The sequence below is a fragment of the Scyliorhinus torazame genome, chromosome 3, assembly GCF_047496885.1.
Source record: "Scyliorhinus torazame isolate Kashiwa2021f chromosome 3, sScyTor2.1, whole genome shotgun sequence".
Taxonomy (NCBI): domain Eukaryota; kingdom Metazoa; phylum Chordata; class Chondrichthyes; order Carcharhiniformes; family Scyliorhinidae; genus Scyliorhinus; species Scyliorhinus torazame.
Window position 1 is genome coordinate 144,799,108 of NC_092709.1, and position 24,775 is coordinate 144,823,882.

Sequence of the window (24,775 nt, forward strand, 5' to 3'; positions counted from 1 at the left end):
CTCCTCCATCCCCCCCTCTCCTCCATCCCCCCCCTCTCCTCCATCCCCCCTCTCCTCCATCCCCCCTCTCCTCCATCCCCCCTCTCCTCCATCCCCCCCCTCTCCTCCATCCCCCCCCTCTCCTCCATCCCCCCCCCTCCATCCCCCACCCCCCCTCTCCTCCATCCCCCCTCTCCTCCATCCCCCCACCCCCCCTCTCCTCCATCCCCCCACCCCCCTCTCCTCCATCCCCCACCCCCCCTCTCCTCCATCCCCCACCCCCCCTCTCCTCCATCCCCCACCCCCCCTCTCCTCCATCCCCCACCCCCCCTCTCCTCCATCCCCCACCCCCCCCCTCTCCTCCATCCCCCACCCCCCCCTCTCCTCCATCCCCCACCCCCCCCTCTCCTCCATCCCCCACCCCCCCCTCTCCTCCATCCCCCACCCCCCCCTCTCCTCCATCCCCCACCCCCCCCTCTCCTCCATCCCCCACCCCCCCCTCTCCTCCATCCCCCACCCCCCCCTCTCCTCCATCCCCCACCCCCCCCTCTCCTCCATCCCCCACCCCCCCCTCTCCTCCATCCCCCACCCCCCCCTCTCCTCCATCCCCCACCCCCCCCTCTCCTCCATCCCCCACCCCCCCCCTCTCCTCCATCCCCCACCCCCCCCTCTCCTCCATCCCCCACCCCCCCCCCTCCTCCATCCCCCACCCCCCCCCTCCTCCATCCCCCACCCCCCCCCTCCTCCATCCCCCACCCCCCCCCTCCTCCATCCCCCACCCCCCCCTCCTCCATCCCCCACCCCCCCCTCCTCCATCCCCCACCCCCCCCCTCCTCCATCCCCCACCCCCCCCCCTCCTCCATCCCCCACCCCCCCCCCTCCTCCATCCCCCACCCCCCCCCTCCTCCATCCCCCACCCCCCCCCCTCCTCCATCCCCCACCCCCCCCCCTCCTCCATCCCCCACCCCCCCCCCCTCCTCCATCCCCCACCCCCCCCCCCTCCTCCATCCCCCACCCCCCCCCCTCCTCCATCCCCCACCCCCCCCCTCCTCCATCCCCCACCCCCCCTCTCCTCCATCCCCCACCCCCCCCCTCTCCTCCATCCCCCACCCCCCACCCCCCCCTCTCCTCCATCCCCCACCCCCCCCTCTCCTCCATCCCCCACCGCCCCCCCTCTCCTCCATCCCCCACCCCCCCCCTCTCCTCCATCCCCCACACCCCCCCCTCTCCTCCATCCCCCACCCCCCCCCCTCTCCTCCATCCCCCACCCCCCCCTCTCCTCCATCCCCCACCCCCCCCTCTCCTCCATCCCCCACCCCCCCTCTCCTCCATCCCCCACCCCCCCCTCTCCTCCATCCCCCACCCCCCCCTCTCCTCCATCCCCCACCCCCCCCCCTCTCCTCCATCCCCCACCCCCCCCCTCTCCTCCATCCCCCACCCCCCCCCTCTCCTCCATCCCCCACCCCCCCCTCTCCTCCATCCCCCACCCCCCCCTCTCCTCCATCCCCCACCCCCCCCTCTCCTCCATCCCCCACCCCCCCCTCTCCTCCATCCCCCACCCCCCCCTCTCCTCCATCCCCCACCCCCCCCTCTCCTCCATCCCCCACCCCCCCCTCTCCTCCATCCCACCCCCCCCCTCCATCCCACCCCCCCCTCCATCCCACCCCCCCCCTCCATCCCACCCCCCCCTCCATCCCACCCCCCCCCTCCATCCCACCCCCCCCCTCCATCCTCCATCCCTCCCCCTCCATCCCTCCCCCTCCATCCCTCCCCCCTCCCCCCTCCATCCCTCCCCCCTCCATCCCTCCCCCCTCCATCCCTCCCCCCTCCATCCCTCCCCCCTCCATCCCTCCCCCCTCCATCCCTCCCCCCTCCATCCCTCCCCCCTCCATCCCTCCCCCCTCCATCCCTCCCCCCTCCATCCCTCCCCCCTCCATCCCTCCCCCCTCCATCCCTCCCCCCTCCATCCCTCCATCCCTCCATCCCTCCATCCCTCCATCCCTCCCCCCTCCATCCCTCCCCCCCTCCCCCCTCCATCCCTCCCCCCTCCATCCCTCCCCCCTCCATCCCTCCCCCCTCCATCCCTCCCCCCTCCATCCCTCCCCCCTCCATCCCTCCCCCCTCCATCCCTCCCCCCTCCATCCCTCCCCCCTCCATCCCTCCCCCCTCCATCCCTCCCCCCTCCATCCCACCCCCCTCCATCCCACCCCCCTCCATCCCACCCCCCTCCATCCCACCCCCCTCCATCCCACCCCCCTCCATCCCACCCCCCTCCATCCCACCCCCCTCCATCCCACCCCCCTCCATCCCACCCCCCTCCATCCCACCCCCCTCCATCCCACCCCCCTCCATCCCACCCCCCTCCATCCCACCCCCCTCCATCCCACCCCCCTCCCCCCCCCATCCCACCCCCCATCCCACCCCCCATCCCACCCCCCATCCCACCCCCTCCCCCCTCCATCCCACCCCCCCTCCCTCCCACCCCCCCACCCTCCCACCCCCCCTCCCTCCCTCCCCCCCTCCCTCCCTCCCCCCCTCCCTCCCTCCCCCCCTCCCTCCCTCCCCCCCTCCCTCCCCCCCCCCCTCCCCCCCCCCCTCCCCCCCCCCCTCCCCCCCTCCCTCCCCCCCCTTTACCCCCTCCCTCCCCCCTCCCCCCCTCCCCCCTTTACCCCCTCCCTCCCCCCTCCCCCCCCTTTACCCCCTCCCTCCCCCCCTCCCCCCCCTTTACCCCCTCCCTCCCCCCTTTACCCCCTCCCTCCCCCCTTTACCCCCTCCCTCCCCCCTTTACCCCCTCCCTCCCCCCTTTACCCCCTCCCTCCCCCCTTTACCCCCTCCCTCCCCCCTTTACCCCCTCCCTCCCCCCTTTACCCCCTCCCTCCCCCCTTTACCCCCTCCCTCCCCCCTTTACCCCCTCCCTCCCCCCTTTACCCCCTCCCTCCCCCCTTTACCCCCTCCCTCCCCCCTTTACCCCCTCCCTCCCCCCTTTACCCCCTCCCTCCCCCCTTTACCCCCTCCCTCCCCCCCTTTACCCCCTCCCTCCCCCCTTTACCCCCTCCCTCCCCCCTTTACCCCCTCCCTCCCCCCTTTACCCCCTCCCTCCCCCCCTTTACCCCCTCCCTCCCCCCCTTTACCCCCTCCCTCCCCCCCTTTACCCCCTCCCTCCCCCCCTTTACCCCCTCCCTCCCCCCCTTTACCCCCTCCCTCCCCCCCTTTACCCCCTCCCTCCCCCCCTTTACCCCCTCCCTCCCCCCCTTTACCCCCCCCCCCCTTACCCCCTCCCCTGTGAGAGATCTGTGGTCTGTTTCACACCGAAACCAGTCTGAGGTGTCTCCAATTGAAGTTGTCCGCTGTCTTGTGTCAGCCCCTTTTTAGCGACTCTCCTCCGGTGACAGTTCTTTTGATCGTCCTCTTTACCCCTTTGTTCCTTTCCTTACTTCGCTTCAGTGTGTTTGAAACTCCGTTTGTCCATCCTCCAGCCCGTGTGTCTCCTTTTGTTTGTCACATTAAAGTGTGATTTTTATACTGTGTAACTTTAATACGTTTCTGAGGCATGGGGGCTTCACGGTCACCATCACAAGTCAGGGTTAAAAAGTATATTTCCAGCGATGGGCGCGTCAAAAAATGATCTACATTCCGTTAAAATGTTATCAATCTAAATAGTTGCTGGATCCTGGTTGTACTTGGTCTTAGGCGTGTGTTGCAGTTGTAACATTTCATGATGGAGTTTAATCTTGGTTCCTGGCTGATCTCCCCAGTTACGCATTCCCCCGCCCCTGGGATAATGATCCAAAAGGCTTTGTACTGTCAGTGTTATCAGGAACGGGCAGTACAAACCCCGGGGTCTAGTTTTCTTTTCGTGCTGTCCATATACAGGAATAATTTCCTTCAGCCGCCAGCGATTTGTACTGGAGGAAGAAGTGTATTTTTGTGTTGGGGGTCGCTAAGGCACATCTGTTGGAGATTGTATTTCTCACCAGGTAGATTTTTGATTTGTAAGTTTTGGGTTTTTATGTTGTTGGGGGGAATGCGCCGCGACATCAGATTGAATGTTTGCGGGGCTTGTTTGACAACTGTGTTATTTCCTGCTAAGTTTTTTTTTTTCCGCGGTTTTTTCGTATTATTTTGTATGTCTCAGTTCTCGCTCAGGCCCTGCCTTTCTCTGGAAATGTGATGACGAGGTGAAAATGGCGGACCTTTCGAAATGCAATCCCTGCCTAATAATACACCCGAGCCTCGTCTGAAAAGCCCGAGCCGGCTTTGGACTTTCCCCGGCCGCACAGACACAAAATGACACATTGTCCCTTCTTGCAACCAGATGTCACGCTTGTGACACATCAGGTTTCCTCGTCAGGCACTAACAATTCGAGTGGGGAGGCCTGCAGTTCTGTTTTCCTTTTGAGATCGTCTGGAGAGACGTGGCTCTCTTAAAGATACAGTAACGTATGCTCAGATTCCGCCTCACAATCATTACGTTTGGAAGTTGTCTAGCCATCAAGTTTGCCTGTTGCAAGTACGGTGTGAAATCATTCACTTAATATGATAGATTTATTGGGCAAGCAGCAGTACTTTATGGCATTTCTGTCTAGGGTTTTCATCAATAAAGATAATTAGCAAATAGAGGTCACACATAGAATGTAATCCGTCGAAATTTGTGGATCTCTGCACACTGCTAGCAATCTAATGTTGTTTAGAGCGCACCCCATATGTGGAGACATTAAGCACCATCTTCCCCCACCCCCAAAAAATGTACAACTAATTTGTAATGGCCACATCCTCAACTATGTTAACGTGATTACTGCATCCTTAACATTGAACTCTTTCAACGTTGGAGGCAATGATCCTGTAAATATAGACTAGGGCATTGGTTGGAGAACAGAGCCTCAAATCAATTGGAAAATGGGAATAAGAAAGTACTTTTAAACAGAAGCCTGTGGGAAATGCTTTCATCATTTTTTTTGTGACATCTTGTTCGCATATATGGCAGCCAATTTACAGCAACATCCCACAAACAGTAGTGTGGTAAATGATCACTTAACCTATTTTAGTGTTGAATGTGAGATAACTTTTGACCAGAATACTGGGGGAAGCTGGATAATTTGGTTAACAGTCTGATGGGTCAGTCTATTTTTCTAGAAATTTGCAGGAGAACAGTTGTACTGCAGTATGTTTGAATTGAAAAAACACTATGCAGAATGGGTTATATAATAATACGAAGGCTGCTTGTGTACATTTGGTTTCTTGAAAGTAATGAAATGATCAATATATCTTTAAAGTTAATGCAAACTCCAGTTTGGTCAGCCCAGCTGTGAAATGTCACTGGGTGACAATCCAAACAGACTAGCTAATATCAAGACACATGGCAAGTCATGCTACAGTTGTACAGAACCTTGGTAATGCCACACTTGGACTATTGAGCACATTTCTGGTCACCACGCTACCAGAAGGATGTGGAGGCTTTGGAAAGGGTGCAGAGGAGGTTTACCAGGATGTTGCCTGGCCTGGAGGTTGTTGGCTGTGCAAAGAGGCTGAATGGACTTGGACTATTTCCATTAGAACAACAGAGGTTGAGGGGTGACCTAATAGAGATAGAGTGGATGGGCAGGCGCTCTTTCCCAGGATGGAGGGGTCAGTCACCAGAGGGCAAAGGTTTTAAGGTCGGTGGGGCAAAGTTTAGAGGAGATGTGCGAGGCAAACCTCTCGGATCCGTATAGTGAGGATGCTTGCAGAGCTTTGCGTTAGGATCTTGGTGGACAAGTGGACTGGATGACACCCAACGACTCCCAGATTGTAGGATGCATAGGTGTGTGGTGATATTCTGTCTGGGCGAGCCCCATCCCCAGACTGCAGACTGAATTCCACATTGGCCTCAGGCCCCCAAAACCTCCAAGGGCTGGTGCCCCCACGATCTTAGCCGCCTCACGGAAATGCCCTCTTTGCCTTTTCGCACTGCGCGGAGGGGTTTCCTGTACAGGTTGCTGCTGCACACCCTTCACCTCCTTGTTGTCCGGACACCCCATGGTGTGCCTTGTTGCCATCAGGTGGCGGAGGTCTCCACTGGAGTTCCCTCTATGGAGGAGTCCTCCCCCTCCATCTTGGAAACCTGGGGTGGAGGGTGTTGCATGCAGCAGTGCCGTCCAATCACCGATTGTACCGGTTCACGGGCTCCCAAGAAGCCTGCAATGTTTGCGGCGTTGTGGAGTCCGTGGACCATGTCTATGTTACGTGTTATAGGCTGCACCTCCTTTTTCGTTTTCTGACCCATCTTTTGTTGAAGTTTTGTTTGTACTTCAGCCCCACGCTGCGGGAACCTGGTGCAGAGAGGGGTGGAAAAGGCAGAGGATCACCTTGTGAACCTGCTCCTCAGCCTGGTGAAGCATGCCATTTATAGGTCCAAGCAGCGGGCTACCGAGGGGGGCGTCCAATCAGACTGTCTGCCCCTCTTCCGTGGTTACATTCGCGGCCAGGTGTCCCTGGAGAGGGAGTTAGAGGTGTCCACGGGCACCATCGAGGCCTTCTGTGCCTGGTGGGCACCGCAGGGGTTGGGGTGCGTTATTGACCCCTTTAATTGCACTCTTATTTGATGTTTTTAAATTTTCGTTGATCTTTGTTATGTTCGGGCAGTGCCCCTAACACGAGCGACCCTTTTTGCTTTGTCTCTAAGTTTGTTTCCTTTCTTCTATTTTGTTGGTGGACCTCAAAAGAGTGGCCACTCCACCTACCCAGCACATCTTTGGGTACAGGGGGTGAGACCTACGCACACATGGGGAGAATGTGCAAACGCCACACGGCCAGTGACCCGGGGCCGAACCCGGGTCCTCGCCGCTGTGAGGCAGTAGTGCTAACCGTAGCACAGTGGTTAGCACTGTGGGTTCACAGCGGGTTTGATTCCTGGCTTGGAATCTTCTGTGCAGTCTGCACGTTCTTCCTGTGTCTGCGTGGGTTTTGTCCGGTGCTCCAGTTTCCTCCCACAAGTCCTGAAAGATGTGCTTGTTAAGTGAGTTGGGCATTTTGAATTCTTCCTCTTGTGTACCTGAACAGGCACCGCAGTGGGATGATTGGAGGATTTTCACAGTAACAACATTGCAGTGTTAATGTTAGCCTACCTGTGACAATTGCCATTAGATGTATCACATGTAAAAGGAGCTAATATTTGGTGTTAGAAATAGAAATGTCACAATGACTTAGAAGATATTTTTCTTTTTTGCTTGGGTTTAGTCAAAAGCATAGAATAAATACAGACTGTTTATTCCATCAAGTCTTCTCTCTCCAATGATTATTCTTTCATTGATTCTTCCCCAATTATGTCATTCCCTTCAAGTATAATTTCTCTCTGACCGGGTGAGGTAGTTGGGTGAAGCTCCAGAATATTGTTCTTCGTTCTTCTACTCAAACGTGTGATTAGTTATTACAGGTTACACTTTGCTTGGTTGCAGCAAGCACTGTGTCCTATTTAACTCTTGATTGTCGACACGTATCTGTAACCTTCAGTTTTCATTGTCCATGGGATGGCTGACAAGGCCTACATTTAATGTCTAATTCCAATTGCCCGTGAGAAGGTGATGGTGAGTAACTGCTTCAACAGCTACAGTGCTTGTGGTGTAGGTATTCCCAAAGTGCAGTTGGGAAGAGAGTTCTCGGATTTTTACCCAGCAACAATGAAGGAAAAACTAAGTCAGGGTCATGTGTTACTTGGAAGGGGAACATGCAAGTAGTGGTTCCAATGCTGCTCTTGGTCGAGGTCACTTGCTTGGAAGGTGCTGTTGTAGAAGTTGGCATGTTGCTGCTGTGAATCTTGTAGGTCCTAAAGACTGCAACCATTCGACGTTAATGGTGGAGGGACTGAATATTGAGGTGGTACATGGGGTCACAATCATGCGGGCCTGGATGGTGTCGAGCTTTTTGAGTGTTGTGGAGAGTATTCTTTCACATTCACGACTTAGATGATGCAAAGCATTTGAGTAAACAGGACATTAGTCACTTGCTGCAGAGTTCCTAGCCTCTGATATGCCACAGTATTCCCCCCCCCCCCGCAAACTTTATTTTCTCGAGGCTGAGAAACCCAGCCATGTCGTTAACCCAAGTCTCTACACTCTGGGGTTTTGAGTCCCTCCACATTAATAAAATCCGTCTCCAGGCTACTAGAGTGGCAAAGGCCAAGACGTCAGCCTCTTTCCCCCCCTGAATTCCCGGGTCTTCTGACACTCCAAAGATCACTATCTCTGGGCTCGGCACCACCCATGTGTTAGGCACCTTGGACATTGCCCTCGCGAACCGTTGCCAGAACTCTCTACGCTCCGGGCATGCCCAAAACATGTGGACGTGGTTTGCAAGGCTGCCCTTGCACCTCATACAACTGTCTTCTACCCCAAACAACTTGCTCATTCTCGCTGCTGTCATGTGTGCCCGGTGGACCACCTTAAATTGAATTAGACTGAGCCTGGCCCATGATGAGGAGGAATTAACCCTGCCCAGGACCTCTGCCCACAGACCCGCTTCCAACTCCTCGCCGGAGACCACCCTGTCCTGTATCCTCAGTGGCGGCTGCGTCGGAAAGGCCACTACCTGTTTTTTTCAGGAAGGCTAGTATGTGCAGATATTTCAAGGCGTTTCCTGGCGGCAGATTAAATTTGTCCTCTAGCGCCTTCAAACTGGGAAAGCTTCCGTCTATTCACAGATCTCCCATTCTTCCCTCTGCCAGCTCTGGAACCCACCATGCATCCTACCCGGGACAAACCTGTGGTTGTTACATATCGGGGTCCAGACCGACACTCCCTCCACCTTCTTGTACCTCCTCCACTGTCCCCAGATCCGCAGTGTCGCCACCACCACCGGACTTGTGGAGTAAACGGTCGGCGAGAACGGCAAAGGAGCCGTTATCAAAGCTCCCAGACTAGTACCTTTACATGACGCTGCCCCCCCCCCCCCCCCCCCCGACTGCGCTCCAACAGCGATCTCCTTACTCGCGGGGTCTTATCCGCCCACACAAAGCCCGAAATGATCCTACTCACCCGTTTAAAAAAGGCCTTGGGGATGAAGATGGGGAGGCACTGGAAGACAAACAAAAATCTGGGGAGGACAGTCATTTTCACGGTCTGCACCCTCCCTGCCAGTCACAGCGGGAGCATGTCCCACCTTTAAAGGCCCCTTCCATTTGCTCCACCAACCGGGTCAGGTTGAGCCTGTGCAGGGCAGCCCATTTCCTGGCCACCTGTATACCCAGGTAACAAAAACGTTTCTCTACCATCCTGAGCAGCAGCTCTTTCAGTCTCTCCTCCTGCCCTTTGGCCTGGATCACAAACAACTCGCTCTTTCCGATGTTCAGCTTGTACTCCGAGAAACTACCAAAAAAATCCCCAGAATATTGATGGTAGGGTATTTAGCAGTGGTAATGGCGCAATGGATGTCGGAGGAAGGGACGGTTAGACTCTCATTTGTTGGAAATGGTCATATCTTGACACTTTTGCCCCTCAACCAGATAGTTACTGAGCGTTAACTTTTCAACTCATGAACTTTCATCTGTTCTTTTGAAAGGTTGCAGCCTGAAACACTAACTCTGTTTCTCGTTCCACAATTGATGGCTTACCTGTGTATTCCTTTTTTTAAAAATATAAATTTAGAGTACCCAATTCTCTTTTTTTTCAATTAAGGGGCAATTTAGCGTGGCCAATCCATCTACCCTGCACATCTTTTTGGGTCGTGAGGGTGACACCCACGCAGACACAATTCCCGTACCAGCCTCCCCAAACAGGCGCCGGAATGTGGCGACGAGGGGCTTTTCACAGTAACTTCATTTGAAACCTACTTGTGACAATAAGCGATTGTCATTTCATGTGCAAACTCCATACGGATAGTGACCCCGGGGCTGGGATCGAACCTTGGTCCTCGGCGCTGTGAGGCAGCAGTGCTCACCACTACACCACCGTGTCGCCCGACCTGTGTATTTCCAGCATTTCTTGTTCTTATTTCTGATTTACAGTATTTTGCTTCCAGATAATTATCAAGTCCTATTCTGAAGGCACAAAGTACAGAATATTGCTGTACATGTAATTCTGTACTTGATGGAGAAATGTGTGAAGTTGGCAGAGTGATATAACTAGAATGAGTGTTTCCATTCTGCAGTAATTAATCTTCCCACCCTGGTGTATGCAAAATGTTTTTAAAACGCAATAAAAACATTGAACAAACTTCCCAATTGTTCAGTGGGAAAAGTTCTTGCACTGAGACATACCGGCCAGAATAGCTATGATTTGCACAATCTGTGTTGAGGGAAACTCAGCCAGGCAGCTGTTAGGGTGCTGGCCTTATCTCCACAGGACTTGGAAAGAGAAAAATCAACAAGGATTCCTGCCTCTCATTGCTATCCATTGATCTATCCTGGGAAAATCTTTGTGTGCTTTGAGTGAGGAAAAGATTCGATTTGGGTGTGTTTGCCCCTACAGTCTAATTATTTGTAGTCATTCACTCTATGGTCCAGTACAAAGAAGCCAGTGGAGTCTTGACATATAACCATCTATTCAACTATGTTCTTATTGAATCGAGGTGCAGGTTCGAGGGATTGAGCAGCCTACTTGGGGCAGCACGGTAGCACAAGTGGCTAGCACTGTGGCTTCACAGCACCAGGGTCCCAGGTTCGATTCCCCGCTGGGACGCTGTCTGTGTGGAGTCTGCACGTTCTCCCCGTGTCTCTGTGGGTTTCCTCCAGGTAATGCAGACTCGATGGGCTGTATGGCCTCCTTCTGCACTATATGTTTTATGTTCTATGGACTGCTGTCCCTATTTCATATTTTCAGAACTATCAACACTCTGGGATTTACCAGGCCTGAGACTGAACTACACCAGCTATATAAATACTGTGGCTACAAGTGCAGGTCAGAGGCTGGAAATTCTGCAGTGTGTGACTCACCCCCTCACTTCCCAAAGCCAGTTCACCATCCACAAGGCACAGGTCAAGAGTGTGATGGAGGGCAACACGGTGGTGCAGTGGGTTAGCCCTGCTGCCTCACGACGCCGAGGTCCCAGGTTCGATCCCAGCTCTGGGTCACTGTCCATGTGGAGTTTGCACATTCTCCCTGTGTTTGCGTGGGTTTCGCCCCCACAACCCAAAAGATGTGCAGGCTAGGTGGATTGGCCACGCTAAATTGCCCTTTAATTGGAAGAAAAAATAATTGGGTACTCTAAATTTAATTTTAAAAGTGTCATGGAATATTCTCCACTTAACTGGGTGACTGAACCATTCAGGACATAGCCTGCTTGATTGTCACCCCCATCCACCACCATCCACCACCATCAACATTCACTCCCTCTGCCACCGATGCATAATGGCAGCAGTGTGTAGCATTTATAAGATGCACTGCAGGAACTCACCAAGGCTCCTTAACAGCATCTTCCAAACGCACAACTTTTACTACCTAGAAGGACAAGGGCAGCAGATGCATGGGAACAACATCTGCAAGTTCACCTCCAAACCAGGCACCAGGTGGTGGGTGACTTTTGAGTACGCCCAGTGTACCTCAACTATCTCGTTCATTAGCCATTCATATTCCTCCCTCCTTTTCCTATCCTCTTGTGACTTGAAAGAGATTAACCCCCCCCCCAACAACCTGGGCCACCGCTTTTAGTGCTTTCCAAAATGCAACACCTCCCCATTTTGGTTCAATTCTACATAATCTTTAATCACAGCCCGCACTTTATCCAAAACCCTCTATCTGACAAAACCCTGAAGTGAGCCTCCACCCGTCTGCTTCCGTCCCGATCTAAAGCGAATCTACAGCCAATGGGGCGCATGGTCTGAGATTACTATTCCCGCGTACTCTGCCCCCTCCACCCCAACCCAAATCTCCCGGCTCACCACAAAAAAGTTGTTTCTTGAATACACCCTATAACGTGAGAAAAAGGAATACTCCCTTCCCCCTGGGTTCTTGAAGAGCCACAGGTCCACCATGCCCATCTTTTCCATAAACCCGCCATTTGTATCCTACATTGACCTGGGGCTCGATCTACTCTCTGCTTTAGGACACAATTAATATCTCCTCCCATGATCGACTGGTACGTGGCCAAGTCTGGGATCGCTGCCAGCAATCCCCTCAGAAAGCCTACATCGCCCCAATTCGGTGCGCACACATTTAGCAGTCCAACCGACATCTCCTCTAATACCCCACTCACCATCACATTGCTCCTACCTGGCTCCCTCACCTCCTTCACACTCATAAACCCTGTTTTCTTGCTTATCAAAATGACCACCTCCCGTGACTTTGACTCAAATCCCAAGTAGAAAATCTGATCCACTTATTCCTTCCTTAGCCTAACCTGGTCCTTCAAGTGAAGGTGTGTCTCCTGCAGAAAGACCCACCTCCGTTTTTAAACTCGTGAGGTGCACAAAGATCCGAGGTCTTTTCACTGGTCCATAGAGCCCGCGCACATTCCATGTCTGGGACCCCCAAAAACAAACAAAAAGAAAAAACACTGCAGGAGGTGGGGGGCAGCCGTCCCCGTACAAATCTTTCACCCCTGCTACCCTTTGTCAACCCAACAAATAAAAAAAGAAACCCCCTCAATATTGGGTGGATAAGAAATAAAAACCCTCGCTCCAATCCGTGCACTACCCGTATTCTCCATTATTCCAGAGTGCCAGCAGCTCCGTCTCCCAAAACTATTAGTTCTCCCCCAGTTTGCACTCCTTGATGAAGTCATTGGCCGCTTCTGGGGTCAAAATACTATTCCCGGCCATCATAAGTCACCTATAGTTTCACCGGGTAGAGCACCCCAGACCTGATCTGCCGTCGATATAACACCGCCGTGGTGCTGTTGAACCCAGCATGCAGTTTTGCCAGTTCAACTCCAATGCCCTGGTATATTCTGACCCTGTTCCCTCCCTTCAGGCAGGTCCACTATTCTGCCTCCTCGACCTGTTTTCCTGCTCCACCTTTGCTCTCAGTGTCTTGCAAAGGTCTCCTAAGAGCCGCACCTCTGCCGTCTGTGCCACCACTCTATTATCATTGTTCAGAGATCACCCTCTCGATCTCTCAGATCTGCGACCCCTGAGCCTCCAGACCTTTTTCCACCCTCTCCATTGAGCCCTTTAGGGGTGCCACAGCCCCTTCGATCGGTCTTCCTGTATCTTCTTCCTCTGCTGGAGGAACTCTCCCTTGATGAAGGCCATCAACTGGTCCATCTGGTGCTTTCCAACTAGCATTGACCTTTCACTAGCTGCTGCGCCGCAGGTCTCTTCCAACTCCTTGGCCATATCTTTCACCTTCTGCCAGGTTTGGTAAGCAGCAGACATACCACACCTGGGGGGGGGGGGGACTTCTCCGACCTTCAGTTACACTTGTCCGTCGTGGTTGCACCCAATTGTGGATAAAAAGAGCACTTTTCTACGCCTTCAAGCAGGTGCTTCCTTATGTGCGACCAATCGCACCATGGCTGCCACCGGAAGTCCCTCAACCTCTATTCATCAGATGATCTTCGACCATTTCTACCAAATCCAACAAAATGTCACTACCAAATATATCTGTTTCTCCCCCCCCATCCTTTTCAGCATTCTGAAGGAATCATTCCTTCCACAAGAACCTAGTCCATTCTCAGTCACTTCCTCCTTTCCCAGTGCGCCTTTCATAGAATCCCTACAGTGCAGAAGGAGGCAATTTAGCCCATTGAGTCTGCATCGACTCTCTGAAAGAGCACTCTACCTAGTTTCACTCCCCCCGCCCTATTCCTGTAACCTTAACTTACACATCCCTGGACAGTTAAGGGGCATGTTAGCATGGCTAATCCACCTAGTCTGCTCATTTTCGGTCTGCAAGGAAACTGAAACCTCCATAGGAAACTCACGCAGACACTGGGAGAACGTACAACTCTCCACAGACAAGGCTGGACTCTAACCCGAGTCCCTGGTACTGTGAGGCGGCAGTGCTGACAAATATGCCAGGGACGACATGGTGGTACAGTGGCTAGCACAGCTGCCTCACAGCGCCAGGAACCCAGGATCAATTCAGCCTTGGGTGACTGTGTGGAGTTGTACGTTTTCCCATGTCTGTGGGTTTCCTCTAGGTGCTCCTGTTTCCTCCTACAGTGCAAGGATGTGCAGGTTAGGTTACGGGTATATGGCAGATTGGATTGGTACAGACTCGATGGGCTTAATGGCCTCCTGTGCTGTAGGGATTCAGTGAATCTGACCATGTCACCTGTGCAAACACATGCAATGTCATTTAACCACTTCCTTCTCATCCTCCAAAGCCCAGAACACATCTAGGTGTAACATCGATATACCACTTTCAATTTAGTCTACTGTATTTGCTGTTCATGACTTTGTCATCTCGACATTGCGAAGATCAAAGATGGACTCTGTATTCACTTTGTGCAACAACTCTCTATTCAGTCTGCAAGCACATCCCCAGGCTTGTCATTTTAATTTTCCACCTTGCTCCCATGCTGACCATGACTTGCTTGTGTCGCAGTGAAGCTTGATGCAAGCTTGAGGAATGGAATTAGCACTCCACAGCCTTCTGGCCTCGACGTCAAGTTCAACAAATTTAGATCAAACTATCCCTTCATTATATCCTATAGGTTCTTTCCTTTGTTTTGCTGTGTCGGTTTTGTCTTGTTTCTTTAACCCTTCATGTTGCATTCAGACGACTGATATGTAGCCGTTCACGTCTCATTTGAATATGACTTGTGTTTCTTTGCTATATTCATTACCACTCTTTTGCAATTGTATCATAAGGTATTTTGCTAATTAATGTTCCTTACCCTCCTACTACCACCACCACCAGCTAAAAACCTTCTCATAACTGAAGTAAGACAGGAATGTAAGATCATTTCAACCAGACACCTTCACTATGTCACTCCCCACAGATATTGTCTGACCTGATTACCTGACCTGAATATTTCCAGCATTTAAGTTTTTATTTCACATTTTCAGCAGTGCAGTATTTATTAGCTTTTGTATTAGTGTTCAAATTATTCAACCTTGAAACTAGGAAAATAAGCAAAATTGTAGGCAAACAGATAATTGAAGGAACTGATAGATTAGCGTTTATTACTTGGCTTATGTTAGATCTACAAAATGCAAACAAGATGTAGTAAATAAGTCTAATATCTTTCTAATGCTCGCTGTCAAAATGTGGAATTGTTGTTTGAATTGCATTCTGTATGCAAACCATTTCTTGTGCCTCTGTCACAAGAAGTTGATGCAAGGGGCTGGCGGTACAGTAGCACAGTGGTTAGCAATGTCGTTTCACAGTGCCAGGGTCCCAGATTCGATTCCCAGCTTGGTCACTGTCTGTGCGGAGTCTGCATGTTCTCCCTGTGTCTGCTTGGTTCGGGTGCTCCGGTTTCATCCCACAAGTCCCGAAAGACGTACTGTTAGGTAATTTGGACATTCTGAATTCCCCTCTCTGTACACGAACAGGCTAGGGGCTTTTTACAGTAACTTTATTGCAGTGTTAATGTAAACCTACTTGTGACAAGAAAGATTATTATTATTATTATTATTATTAAACTGGAAAATTGAAACTCCAAAGTATCTAGCACAATGATGATCAGGGAAGAAGTGCATCATATTAACTTCATTACAAACCTGATCTCGTGTTTTGCTTATTTAGTTATTTAAGCAACCTGATGGATTCAATATATTAATTCCATAAAAGTTACATGTGAAATAAGATGTAGTTGGCATGACATTAATTGTTACCGTATAGCTAATAGAAATCATATTATAACAGGCAACCTTTTATAATTTAAATTTCAGCAGTATCCTGAAAATCAATAACTCAAATTATCTGTCTGTGATCTACTTCTGTAAGCCAACTTATAAAGGAACTTCATGATAAAAGGAAAATGTTACTCTAGGATGGTGCAGCAATTTGGGGCATCAACTTGTGTCACACAGTAATGTGGTCCTTGGGACTTTGCTATGTGACTTGGTACTTATTTCAGTTGTGTTATTGTTGGAAATTGCTGTTCAGAGACTAGGCAGTTGCCCACAGTGTGAAAGAATAACGTCATCCTTTTTGCTGCTTCCAAACTCCTCTTTGTGGTTGGCTTAGGGAGCACTTAGCAGAAGTCAAGAAAGCCACTTGTGTTACCTCATAATTGCTGCATGGCCTGTTAAGGTGAAGGAATGTGGAGCCAATCAAGGGCCAATGCAGTTTCTAATATGTGCACAGAAAGAACAGCTGTTGTGCTAACAGTGGCTGCCTGTTGGCCTGCTCAGCTGGAAGTATCTTTTATAAAATGCTGTATAGCATCGCTACCATTTTGATGTACACTTAAATTATTTTTAGAACCTTGGGTTGTCATTATAAATCCTGTCAGTTGTAAGGGAAACATCACTATTTGGTAGGTTTAATGCATTGCTTCTGAATGAGTTTTACAATTGCACTGATAGAATGCACATTTATGTCCATCATATTCCATAATGCGTCCTTCACCAATGTTAACATTTGATGCTGTGTGTGTGCTTTGCTCGTCTTTTTCATTGGGTTAGTATGTGCTAGTCCCTAAAAATGGCAACAATGAAATATTGGCAAACTAGATCTCATGAAAAATTCTTGTACGCATGATCACCTAAGCTATTTATGATGAAAAGCTTCCTTTTGGGTGAAATGTTAAACCACTCCAGCCCCCAGGGTGGTCAAACTGGCCTCGAGGCACTATTCAAAGAGCAGGGGAGTTCTTGGTATGTTCTCGTCAGCATTTATCACTCAACCAACATCTAGCTGATAGCTTTTAACGTTGTTTGTGGGACATTGATGCATGCAAATTGGCCTGATCTCGTGACATTATACATTATAATGAGTTTTGACTAATCATCAAAAGTAATTCATTGGCGAGGACAGAACTGAACACTGACCGAATGCACCATCAGTGTGATGAAGGACGGGTTCTGAAAAATAGGGAAAAAGGGAAGTGGAGGTATCACTTCAGACTTCTAGAATTTGTATTCAAGCGTGGGATTTGTCCCATCATTAAACTTCTGTCAGTCCCTTCACCCTCATTGCTAACAGTTTTTTGGTCATTTGGACACCGTGCCTTCAAATGCCTCTGCTGTTATTTTCCCATCTTTTCCCACCATGTCAAACCTTCTCTTACATTCTCTCCCAGCCTCGCCCTGAACCTCTGCCTGCCTCACTAGCTTCTTGTCTAACTCTCCCCATCCCTTCTCCAAGCTTATCTCATCCAAGAGATCAACATTCTGCTCACTCAACTTCCTCTCGCAGTCGTGCTAAGATCGCAATTTTAAACACTGCCCCACTCACTTTGAAAACTGCTGTCATCAAACCCTCCACCTCATCTTTCCTAACAAAGTAAGACCCCAATCTCCCTTTCTTCTCTAACCTTTGGGGCAGGGAGGAACAAGACCTTGAAGGAGTTTTAAAAGGTTGACCAGCGTTTTAAATGTGAAACTGGAAGCCATGTTTAAGACTGCAAAGACTGGGATGAAAGCATCTTAGACTTGGTGTGGAACAGGAAATGGGCAGGAATTTTGAATGAGCTAAAGTTCAGAAGGAAAAGAATTTGTGGCCATCCAGCTTGTCAGTGGACAACTGCATACATATGTAATTCTCACTCAGTTTCAGTGGATAATGATGCCAAAGATGATAAGAATGGGAGTGGAGGTGAGGTTGCAGGTGTAGTCAATGGATGAATGCTTGGATGTCTCCCAAGGCGACTATTTAGTGACTGTAACAGAGTTATGGCTCCAAACGTTCTGGCAATGATTGGATAGTTAATAGTAGGATCAAAGCATTCCCACTGAGCTAGATCGTTGAGAGGCATTGGTGAAGAATGGCATGATCAATTGTGTCCTGCTGCAGGAAGGTCAGGGAGAAATAATGTACCATGGTCACCGTGTCAAATGTTGTTTGGCATTGTACTGTGTGTGGGGGAGCAGTCTGATTAGAGAAATTGAGGTGTACCTCAAAGATAACTACAGTTTCAAGGACATTTGCTTCTGACAATATTGAATTCTTCCCCCGTCAGTCTGGCCTCAATAAAACGCGAGATGGATTTGTAGGTATAATATTATTCATTTTTAACCAACTTGCAAGACTGACTAGCTCCACAGAGATTCAGAACACACCAGCGGTCTCCTGGAGCTCCAGAACCGAGTGCTCTTGGAGACAAAGAAATCTTTACAAATCTCATTCAATTGGCATCAAGTTTCACATACAAGATTCCCATCGGTCATCCTATACACCTCCTGACCTGGCCATATATCCTGATTGGCTCACTTCTCGTTCCTTAACCCTGGGCCTCTTGTTACCCAGCATCCTTTTCCCCATCCTTGCCATGCTTTCTGAATCCCTTTGTCCTTTGTTTGTGAACTCACTACTATCAGACGGGCTCACATCTACATTATTGTAACTAATAATTGAACTAACTATTTTATATCACGTTTGTTCAATTCCTCACTTCCATGATAGCTAATTGTAACTGGTTCACTCTCCATTGGTACACTCCCTGTCATCACCCAATCCTCCATAAAAACATGATTGATGCCTCTTGCTCTGTTAATCTGGTAAATCATTCTATCAGTCTATATGGGTTGCTGAGCTGTGCAGCTGCTTGGGGTATCCCTGTCTAGCCCTGATCCGCTTTTTCTTTTTTTGTTTCTGCCAGTCTCATTGAAAGTCGCGGAATTCCAGGAAATTGAGGACTCTTCCCTACCTGATCCAGAGGCCAATTTTAGCACCTTAATGAGCTACCTCAGCTCGGTCAAACCTGGGTCCACTATAGGAAGCGGATTAAAAAAGAATTGGGCGCAGCTGTAATGCCTCTTCCTCTTCATCCCTGAAGCCATATACCCCCACCCCCTCACACACCCAAAAACTACACTTTAAAGGTTCATAGCAACTTGTGCTAACTATTGGTGGGAATGGTTTAGAACACTTGGGTGGTGGAATTTGGATCGGGATTGACTGTGCTGGTAAATACACTCCTCTTTCCCCAGTGGGTATATGTTTGAAACTAAAAAGGCCACAGTGTAATTAAAAATATATAAATATATCATCCTTGAGATGTTGCCCCTGTGAATGTGATTTTTTTCCCCATGTGGTCATTTGACAAATTGAGTGGCTTCCAAAGTCAACCACGTTGCTGTGAATCTGGAGTCACATATAGGCCAGATTGAGTGAGGATGGCAGATTTCTTCCCTGAAAGACATTGTCATGTGAAAGTACCTTTAAGAAATTGGTGTTTATAAATGGGTGTGCTTATAAATATCTGTAGTGAGAGTACCTTTAAGAAATGGGTGTTTACTACTGAGTGATGTCAGAGAGTGGGTGGAGCTGGGCTGTCTGTCAGCTTTTTATTTTCGTTTTAGGCTGTTTGCTGCAGGGTGTGTTTTAGTTTTGTTTTCAGTGTTGGAGCTGAAGCCAGACAAAGCAGGTGTACTGCTGTTCTCTCTGCCACAAAAAGACTATCTCTTGATCATTTGGTGAATTCAGAATTATAAATGTTCTCAGTAGTGAATGTAAACCTAATGTGCTTCTGTCAAAAGGTGTTTCTTGGGTCTTCCGGATGTTGTTTGGGAAGTTATTAAGGATTACTTAGTGTTGTATTTTTGGGTGTTATATTTGAATTAATGGTTGGTAAGATGTTCACTATGTGTTAAAAAGGTTAACTTGAGTTCATAGAATAAACATTGTTTTGCTTTAAAAAATACTTATCAATTTCTGCTGTAACCCACCTGTAGAGTGGGCTGTGTGCTCCCCATACCACAATCTATTAAAAGTTGTGGGTAAGGTGAACTCCATGATACACTTTGGGGTTCTCTAAACCCTGGCCCATAACAACATGCGGATGGGTGTTCATGACAATCTGGTAGTCTCATGACTATTAGGGATACTCATATTTTATTCTACATTAATTAATTAATTGAATTTAAATTCCTCCACCTGCCATGGTAGAGTTTGAACTCTTCCTATTTGTTATGATTCTAGTTGATACTATGGATGTTCGGGTCACAGAATATAACCCTGGCTTGATAGGCTGTGTAGCCATCTCACATGGCCACCTGCAAAGGACCATGTGAATTATGGCCAACCCTGGACTCAGACACACTCCGAGCTTGTGTGTGTATTTGCAACCCAGATAGCTAGATGTGATCGAAACCCCCATTCTAATGGCCCATTTCCCCAGAACAAAAGGACTGTACTCGGGTAACCGATACAGATGCAGACTAACCAGCGCTACTCCCTTTGCTAAGAAAGCCCAAACAGCCAAGGTCAATGACCGCTCAGGACACGCCCAGCCATCAAGGCACCCGCCCCTTTATTGGCCAAAATCGAAGGCAGTGATCGAAGCCTGCTGAATTATTGGGTCCAAAGCGAAGGACCGCCCAAAAGAGCGCTAAACCCCAGAAGGATAAGGAGAGACACTGCCATGTGTTCAGTCTCTCTTGACACCGACCTACGCCTAAAACCAAGTGTAGCATCACGACCAGAAGACAAGTTCAAGACCAACGATCGCGACCAGACGGATGAGCCCAGCAGAAACAAAGTCACTTCTCCAGATCCAGCCACGCAAGATCCGAACAAAGGCCTTGTTCCTCTGCATAAAGCCGGGTGCCTGAAGTTAAGTACATCTTGTTGTAGTGTGAGGTGTAATTTAGCTTGTAGTGTTTTATGTTGCATGTCGAAGTAATTCTTGTGTGTAAATAAACTATCATTGAACTTGAACTAACTAATTGGTTGTTTGGTCTTTGATCGATATCCGGTAAAACCTTGTGGTGGTATCATTTGATACCTGGCGATTCTGAAAAGCAATATCATCATTAATAACTGCCATATCAGTATCCAGTTAAAAGAGCAACATTATTGCCATCTGCGGAGCGAATTGGCAACAACTGTAACTTTTACTTTGTTTTGGGACATGGATGAACAGCGTTGCAGGATTGCCAATTAACGTTTAAAAGAATAAAACATCTATTACAGGTGAAAAGATTAACCAATACTGTACTCTTCCACCCCACCCATATCTTCATAGATGTACTCAGATTTTTAAGGATAACATCAATAATAATATTGATAAGCAAACAGTCCATGTAAACCAACAAGCCAACTATGGTCAGACTCACAAGACTGAAACCAAGTGGCAGACGCCACCCAGTACATCATCTGTGGATTTCTCATCAAATCTCCCCAGATGCAGATCACATTGTGAGCCAATTAGTCTCGCGTGAATTTGAATTCCACCTGAGTGTTTCCAAACTCCACACTTGGAACAAAAAACAAGCCTTGGAGTCTTTTCCCAAATAACGCTTTCTCTCGGATGCCTTCACCAAGGATCTACTTCCAGGATTTCAATCTCTCTTTCAGCATTCCTCTGCCGTGGATTGTCACATGCATTCAAGCTTCCGCACAATGTCTTGGGATACCCAGCCATGCCAACCGAACACTATTGCTTCACAGGTTGTATTAAGATGTCACCAACCTAGGACCTGGGTTCGAATCCCGGCCCTGGGTCACTGTCCATGCGGAGTTTGCACATTTCCCCCTTGTATGCGTGGGTTTCACCCCCACAACCAAAGATGCGCAGGTTAGGTGGATTGGCCATTCTAAATTGCCCCTTTAATTGGGGGAAAAAATATTGTGTACAATAAATTCATGTTAAAAAAGATGTCGCCAACCTCACTAGCCCACTTCACCAGGTCTGCACCTTGGAGCTCTATCTTTAACCTCAGTGAACAGTACCCTGTTCAGTTTCCAGTTTTTTGTCCCTTTGACTTCAATGTCCCTGGGACTTCACTTTTCATTCCCTGTTTCAAGAACTAACTTATTTTGCTTCTGGGGTTTGCTTTCTGCCCATTTGTCCATTGTCCTGCCTCTGGCAGTTTCTGTGAGAGCGCCTTTCTTCTCGGATACCTAGTTCCAACTGTACCACAAATACTTATGCTTTTCAGTGTTTGACCGTTGGTTGCTTAATTTTTTTCTTTTACCTGTAATTGCTTTTACACCATAAAACTTTAATTAGAATGCAGACACAGTTTCAACTTATCCAAACCGGGAGTCACGTGATTTGAGCGCTGGAGTGACTGTGTTTTTGTGAGCCCTGGCTCTCCTCTTTTGATTTTTTTATTGTATCCAAATGCACATTGAATCTTTTTTGCGATTTAAGACTTGCACTATGTCCCTGGGTGATCCTGGTCGGAGTTTGGTGACAAGGAGCCGAGTTGAATCAGTGAAAATCCTTGTTTTGATTGAGGTGGTTGGAGGTGGCTGGGGTTGGGTCCAACTTACAGTGGTGGTGCTGCTGGTTGCATCGGGATCATCGCTACCATTGCAAATGATGTTTTGGCCAATCTCTGCTCCGTGATGTAGGTTTTCGGCACTCACTTTGAACTGTGCAGTATCCTTGCATGAATGGTGGAAGCGCAGAAGAGAATCCTGGTATTTCATAGAGTAATATCCCTGGTTTGGGCCTGCTTTCTGTTCATAGAAATCCTGCTGCATGGTGTGCTGTCTGACCTTTTTCTAAAAAAAAAAATGTAAGACTACCAATTCATTTTTTCCCCAAGTAATGGGCAATTTGGCATGGCCAATTCACCTACCCTGCAGATCTTTGGGTCGCGGGGGTGAGACTCATGCAGACACGGGGAGAATGTGCAAACTCCACACGGACAGTGACGCAGGGTCGGGATCGAACCCAAGTCCTCGGTGCCGTGAGGCAGCAGTGCTAACCACTGTGCTGCCCTTATGTGCCATCTAACCTGACTGACTCAAAGTGGGGGCTGGACAAGTATTCATGGACCCGATCTCTTGCGAGATGTGGGAGGTAAGTCCCTGATTGAACTTGAAAATTGGCTGCCATGCTTTAGCCATCTTGATTTGGAGGCTGGGTTCATGGGTTCAATGGAACACCTTGTATCTGGTATTCGAGCCCTGGGGGTCATTTGGGGCCCCTAATAAAATGTCTTGCATTATCCTGTTCTCGATGCTTGTTGAGGGGTTGGAGGTGGCTCGTCATGTTGAGTCATTCCCTCCGGTTTGGGGTATAAGTTCCTAGACGACTGGGCATCAGGGCAACAGCATAGCAGTGGTGAAGGTGCTTGGTTCAATGGAATTTTTGAGAGATCCTGAGGGTTGTTTGATGATCCTGTCACAGCTTTCTTTGCCCTTTCCTTTTTTAAAAAAATATATTTTATTCAAAATTTTGTGGCCAAACATAACAGTACGTAGTTTTTCTTTTGGACAACAACAAAGCAATATAAATACCTGTGGCCAGTTTTAAACAAATAAATAATATATAAACAAAAACAAAAACAAAACTGAGTGGCAACTGCCTTGTCAAAAATAGTTACTCTCCAAAGATACAATCCAATACACATTACTTATAACAAGTGTCTATACATATACAATGACATCCCTGTGAGTCCGTTGGGTCCCTCCTCCTCCTCCTCCTCTCCCCCCCCCCCCCCCCGGTTGCTGCTGTTGTCTTCTTTTCCATTCCCTCTATCTTTCTGTGAGGTAGTCGACGAACAGTTGCCACCGCCTGGTGAACACTTGAGCCGAACCCCTTTAATACGAACTTGATCCGTTCTAACTTTATAAACCCTGCCATGTTGTTTACCCAGGTCTCCACACCCGGGGGTTTGGCTTCCTTCCACATAAGCAATATCCTGCGCCGGGCTACTAGGGACGCAAAGGCCAAAACATCAGCCTATCTCGCCTCCTGCACTACTGGCTCTTCTGCAACCCCGAATATAGCCAACCCCCAGCTTGGTTCGACCTGGACCCCCACCACCTTTGAAAGCACCTTTGCCACCCCCACCCAGAACCCCTGTAGTGCCGGGCATGACCAGAACATGTGGGTGTGATTCGCTGGGCTTCTCGAGCATCTCCCACACCTATCCTCTACCCAAAAAAATTTACTGAGCCGTGCTCCAGTCATATGCGCCCTGTGTAACACCTTAAATTGTATCAGGCTTAGCCTGGCACACGAGGACGATGAGTTTACCCTACGTAGGGTGTCGGCCCACAGCCCCTCCTCAATCTCCTCCCCAGCTCTTCCCATTTCCCTTTCAGCTCATCTACCATGATCTCCCCTCGTCCCTCATTTCCCTATATATGTCCGACACCTTACCATCCCCCACCCATGTCTCTGAGATCACTCTATCCTGCACCTCCTGCGTCGGGAGCTGCGGGAATTCCCTCACCTGTTGCCTCGCGAAAGCCCTCAGTTGCATATACCGAAATGCATTCCCTTGGGGCAACCCATATTTTACCGTCAGCGCACCCAGACTCGCAAACGTCCCATCTACGAACAGATCTCTCAATTGTACTACCCCAGCTCTTTGCCATGTTCCAAATCCCCCATCCATTCTCCCCGGAACAAACCTGTGGTTATTTCTTATCGGGGACCGCACCGAGGCTCCCGTCTTTCCCCTATGCCGTCTCCACTGCCCCCAAATTTTCAATGTAGCCTCCACCACCGGGTTTGTGGTGTATTTCTTCGGTGAGAACGGCAACGGTGCCGTCACCATTGCTTGTAGGCTAGTCCCCCTGCAGGACGCCCTCTCAAATCTCTTCCACGCCGCTCCCTCCCCTTCTCCCATCCACTTACACACCATTGAAACATTGGCGGCCCAGTAATAGTCGTTTAGGCTCGGTCGTCAACCCCCCCCCCCGTCCCTACTACGCTGCAAAAATCCCCTCCTCACTCTCTGGGTCTTCCCGGCCCACACAAAACTCATAATGCTCTTCTCAATTCTCTTGAAAAAAGCCTTCGTGACCACTACCGGGAGGCACTGAAACACAAAAAGGAATCTCGGGAGGACCACCATTTTAACCGCCTG

At 49.7% G+C, this 24,775-nt stretch overlaps 1 protein-coding gene across 2 annotated transcripts in view; it reads left to right on the top strand.

Moving 5' to 3' along the window:
* The window catches only part of lin54 (lin-54 DREAM MuvB core complex component), a 136,702-nt gene that overhangs the window by 1,268 nt on the left and 110,659 nt on the right, over positions 1 to 24,775 (top strand). Inside the window, exon 1 of one of the 2 annotated variants that reach the window (XM_072496349.1) lies at positions 3,788 to 3,956. The exons of the other annotated variant lie outside the window; for it this stretch is intronic. The gene's annotated coding sequence lies outside the window, so the exon portion shown is untranslated. Of the gene's footprint in view, positions 1 to 3,787; positions 3,957 to 24,775 lie in introns of those variants that run through there. 2 annotated transcript variants of the gene reach the window in all.